The following is a 5527-nucleotide window of genomic DNA, read 5'->3' on the forward strand; positions in this document are numbered from 1 at the left end:
TCTCCAGAACCACGTTGCAGCCGGAGTACATCTTCTTCATGATGTGGTAGTGATGCTCATGATTGTCCAGCATGGTCAGCTGGTTGCTCATCCCCTGGCACACTGAAAGCAGACACACAGAGTTCACTGCAGTTCCTCTACCGGCCACTGAGTGGTGCCGTTTCCCTGGTCACCATGGCAACACAGAGTTTAAGGAGAAAAGATTCCATTTTAATTTGCTGCAAGATTAAAACCTGCGTCAGAATAATTTAGTGAGAAATTTACTGCAGCATCAAACTTCTGCTCTTAGAAAATTACAGACAGCTGATAATTCAGAGCCTTAAAAGTATTTGCTCCTTTACAGATTTTAAAATTTATTATTTTTGGTTAAAAACCCAATATTGATATCAAACGAATAAAACTTCTCTTTACTAAGGGAATTCAAATATATAACCCAATTAATTCTCACTCTTCCTCATTCTTCAGGCGCGTGCCGATGTTTTACGGTTACACCCTCTGAGTTGTTCAGGGGAAGTTTCCACTCAAAGGAGCATAAAGAGAGGAGGCCAGAGGAGTGGCACATCCCAGCAGCAAAAGCTGAACAAGTCGGCGAGGAATGAGGCTCTGCAGGCTCACGTCTCTGCTAGAAACAAACCGGCAGCTCAGGAGTCAGAGGTCAAGGGTCAGTAAGATCTCTGAGTAGGTTCTGCTTCTGATCTGTGAACTGAATCAGTTCCTGTCTGAGCAGAATGACTGACAGCAGGCTGCTGCTCTCATTCAGCCGCACAGATCAGATCAAACCATTTCAGGAAGGAAGGCAGCCATGTTGGAACATCATCAAACAACATTCTGATGACAGTCAGAACCAATCAATCAATAGGTCAGAGATCAGAATCAAAGGGTTTTACTTTCATCAGCTCTGACCTGGAATCAGCAGTTCAGCTGATTCCAGTTCTGAGCTGCTTCTTAATGTTTTAAAAGCATCAAAACAAAAAACTTCTACCAATTCTATCCATAAACACATAAAGTAAAAATCAGATGCAGGTGAGAAACTTTTGCTTCATTTTTTCCCATTTGGTTTCAAAACAACATCTCTAAGCAGTCAGACCTCAAAGAAAACTGGAAATCAGAAAAGTTGACGCAGTTCAAACCACAGCTGGCTGAAACTAAACCTGAAGGACAAATAAATGAACTGAATGAAGGTCTGTTCAGGTTAAAGGAGGAGTTATTGATGACTGGAGGCTGATCGGAGCTGATGGACCCCAGGTGGAGTTCTCCTGGGGCCCCGCTGACCTTTGGGCCGGCCCTGGACGGACCGTCCACCAGATGAACCAACGTGTGTCCAACACTAACAGCTCAGAGATGAACGGCGGTTTGTTCGGACTCCCTGACATGCAGATGCTTCTCCCTCTGCTGATGAACTGATGAAGTCTTTCCTCTGAACTCTGATTGGCTGACTTCCTGCTGTGATGTCACAGAACCAACACAGCTGAGCTGGGAGTGATCCTGATTGGCTGCCGGCTGGCTGAGGGGCCGTCCCATTGGCCGGAGCCTCCTGGGGAACGCTCCACATCTGGACTCAGACGTAATGACTTTTCTTATTTATTCCTTTCTTTCCATCTCCATCCCTCCTTCATGTATCCTGATCCTGTTTTCTCCTTCATTCTCTTCCTTCCATTCTTTCTTCCCTCCTTCCTGTTTGTCCTCATTCTGCATCTCCATCCCTCCTTCCGTCCTCCCACTCCTCCCAGGTGTCTCTCTTCTCTCCCACTCGTTTATTCCCATCCCTACATCGAAGATTCCCAAACATCCTTGTTTTCCTTCTCTCCTCAACATCCGTCTGCATTCATTCCTCATTTCTCCGTTTCTCAGAGTCTCCAAACCGCTCAGGTCCTGGAACGTTCGTCAGAATTCCCTCCTGCCGGCTCGTTCAGTTTTCCAGAGGAATCGGCTCATCCAGGCTGAATGCAGCCGTTCGGTCCAGTTTGTTGATTTCACACGGTTCTTTACAGAATCACAACCAGAACAGAACCGGACCAGAACTCGACCAGAACATGATGAGGTCAGAGAAACATGAGCCGTGAAGCGGACATGAGCAGAACCCGGTCAGCTTCCTGCATGGCAAAAACACTAACTACTTATTATTATGGTTATTATTTTGTGGATATTTCTAAAATAACTGAAACATAAATAAAAATTAATTTAAAAAACATCATTTTAAAAATGTGGCGACAAGCTAAAATATTCTGAAAGACGATGAATCTGATCCACAAAGTCAGGGAACAAAATCCCATAAATTCCTGCATGTTTTCATCTGTGGATGTAAAACAACACAGTGAACCTTTAAGGAGGCGACCCGTCGGCTTCAGGTCCAGGACGGTTCTACACACTGAGTCACATGGAAACAACAAAAACTTCTTTCCTTCCTGTTTTCTATCTTTGCTGGTTTTATTCCCTACAGTGAGATTTTTCCTAGAGTGTAGTCATTGTTCTGAGTGGCTGTAAATACCAGAAAACATCCCCGTTTCTCTGGTTTTGAACAAAAACTCTGTGGAAGGAAACAGACGGTGTGTTTGCTCAGGAACAGGTCGGGCCTGTCTGCGTCTGCAGCAGCTCCACTGAAACCCGACGCAGCGAGAAGCTGAGAGTTAAAGATAGAAACAAAACTTCATGTCACAAACCGAAGGCTTGGAGTTCATCTTCATGTTCGGCTCCATTAGAGCAAAAACACAAAACCTGAAGTGTTTTAGATTCTAATGCAAATACTTTAGAACCATAATGCAGAGAGTTGAGCTGCAGGATCATTATAGAATTACTTAGACAATATGATACTGTGATGCTGCTCAGCTGCAGCCTGTTTTGTCCATTTTAATGTAATTATGCACAGTTATAAAAACAATGAAGCTGATGTGTCAGAACAGGAAATATGACTGGAACATCCTGCAGCTCAGCTCAACATTTCATCTGAAATCTGGACGGTTTTCTATCCGTCAGCTGAACTTCATACAACAGTTTTTGTGTCTGTGCTGCAAAATGAAACCTTTTAAACTTATTCCTCTTTTCTAAAACCCTAAAAGTCCAAATGTTCCATGAAAAGAGAAGAAGTGAGGCAGACGGATCAGAACGGGTCACATGTTGGTTTAACGACTTGGTTCTGTTATCGCATGTGAATCTGCTTGTTTTGGTTGAAATGAATGTTCCTGAAAGTCTCTACCTGCAGCAGATCACAATCACAGCGCCGACCAATCAGAGCTCAGAGGGAGGACAGTTCAGATGGAGGTAGAGATAAGAGTCTCTCACACACACACACACACACACACACACACACACACACACACACACACACACACACACACACACACACACACACACACATCTGGAACCTGCATGGCTCATCGTTTCTCATTGCAACACTCCTGGTTGGTTCTGTGAAGGAAACGCTCGGCGGCTCAGACAGACGTGTGTTTGTCAGGACGATTGGATTATCAGGACTGGACCAGCTGATGATTCCTGTGTTCAGCCTGAACTGAGCCTCCCTGTTTGTGACACACTGAAACCCATGAACCCAAACTGAGTCAACAAGACCTGAACATGTTGACCCAAAGTCTGACTTTAGACCCAGAAACAAGTTTAGGTCCAAACAGGTTCTGGGACCTGATTCTGTTCCTGCAGATCGTAGCTTTTCTCTGCTCCTTTCCTGACTTCAGGATAAATTCCTCAGGATTTTAACCTTCATCACCAGATGCTTTTCATTCCTCACGTTTCTAAACTTCTGATTCCAGATGACACAACAAACAACGATGGATTAAACTACCGAGTGAGGATGTGAGGAGAACCAGGAGAAAACCTCTACATGCAAACTGCAGGCTGGGATTCAAACCCACAACCTTCCTGCTGCAGACATCAGTAACAACAACTGATCCACCAAATGTGAGAGCTACTAATTCAATAAATCCACAACTTTAACCAAATTCAACCAAAGCAAGACGACCTGCAGACTGACTGGAAACCTAAAACTATTTCAACTTTCAGGATGCAGGAAGAAAACCAACAGATTAAAACACAAACTCTTCATTCATGAGACTCAATCTTTCATACTGCAGGATAATTAATCCATGAAAACAAACTGAATCTTCAGGTTGAAGAAACAACCAGCAGATTTTACCTGTAAAGTCATTATTTTACTAAACTTTGTAGAATTTGAAAACTCTCTGCTTTTTATGTTTCTGAAATATAAAAATGATTCATTGATCTTTGCAACAAGCAGTCTGACCCCCGGGCAGAGGAAGACCTCTGTCTGTAATAAACAATCTGTGCGTCTGGTCTGTCAGGTTGAGCCTGTGATGAGCAGAACCTCCTGACTGGATCCGGTTTGTTTTTCAGGTGAAGCTGCCGGCCTGCCTGGACCTGCAGCTCCGTTTTCCCTCCTGCTGCTTTTCCATCCAGCCTGTTTGACGGAGCGTAAAGCGGCTCAGATTATTTATGACTGGAAACCTTTAAAGTGTCTCTGGTGAAAGTTTGCTGACATGGAATCGACAGTTTTCCGCCTGCAGCTCCGATCAATGGAAACGTTTGTCGTTCAAATGGTTTTAAACTGCAGTTAAAAGCTTTTATTGATCCACATGAGCAGCAGATCGACTGAACGCAGCTCCGACCTTCAGATGAACTGATTCAATAATCATCTTTAAAATCCACCAGCAGAGTTTTGGAAAGTTTTCACTCATTTCTGGTCCAGTTTAAAACAGCTGAGGCTGAAAAAACTGATTTAAAAACCATGCAGTCCTGAAAACATCTGCAGGTAAACAGAAAGTCTTCAGGAGAATCTGAAACAAGCTGATCTGATCTGCCAGGTTTGAACTAGACACGTTTGATCAAACACAAAATAATCCCATGTTTTATTTCCGTTCAGTTAAAGCGACAGGAACACATTGTGACAAACTGCTGGGAACAAAACGCCTGAAGATCCGATGAAAACAGGATCATTCCTGAAAGACTCAGCAGTTTATTGTGTTTAAAACATTTTTATGAAAATGTTCATGAACTGAAAAAGAAGCCAAAGGGAATCCAGGAAAATCCGACCAAATCCACTGAGGAGCGGGAGTCTGAGCTGGTTCCAGATCAAAAACTACAAAAATCTATTTAACTGAATAAAATGTTTCCAGTGAACCTCATAAAAATCAGCAGCAGGTTTTTAAAGTGGTTTGAATATTTACTAAAATCGTCTTTACATCGTCATGGAGCCCACAGACTTTTCTCTTACTTTAACTAGGACAATGAGTTCAGCTGAGTCCTCAACACATTTCCATCCACAAAATGAACGAAAACGGAAAGAGCTGCTAACATAATAATAATAATGATAATAATATAATAATAATAATAATATAATAATAATAATATAATATAATAATAATGATAATATTATATTAATAATGGTAATAATATAATAATATAATAATAATGGTAATAATATAATAATAATAATAATAATGGTAATAATATAATAATAATAATGGTAATAATATAATAATAATATAATAATAATGGTAAT

At 41.8% G+C, this 5527-nt stretch overlaps 1 long non-coding RNA gene across 8 annotated transcripts; it reads left to right on the forward strand.

Moving 5' to 3' along the window:
• Positions 1–6: 6 nt before the first annotated feature.
• LOC103461197 (uncharacterized) lies at positions 7–5291 on the forward strand. 8 transcript variants are annotated; one of them, XR_001776357.1, is made up of 3 exons: positions 7–3258; positions 3762–4777; positions 4889–5291. It is a non-coding gene; the product is annotated as an uncharacterized LOC103461197 (long non-coding RNA). The 8 variants fall into 8 exon arrangements; XR_001776356.1 differs by having other exon boundaries at positions 3762–3909; positions 4363–5291; XR_001776355.1 differs by having other exon boundaries at positions 7–2084; positions 3200–3258; positions 3762–5291.
• Positions 5292–5527: the final 236 nt, after the last annotated feature.

Source organism: Poecilia reticulata, unplaced genomic scaffold (assembly GCF_000633615.1).
Source record: "Poecilia reticulata strain Guanapo unplaced genomic scaffold, Guppy_female_1.0+MT scaffold_746, whole genome shotgun sequence".
Taxonomy (NCBI): Eukaryota; Metazoa; Chordata; class Actinopteri; order Cyprinodontiformes; family Poeciliidae; genus Poecilia; species Poecilia reticulata.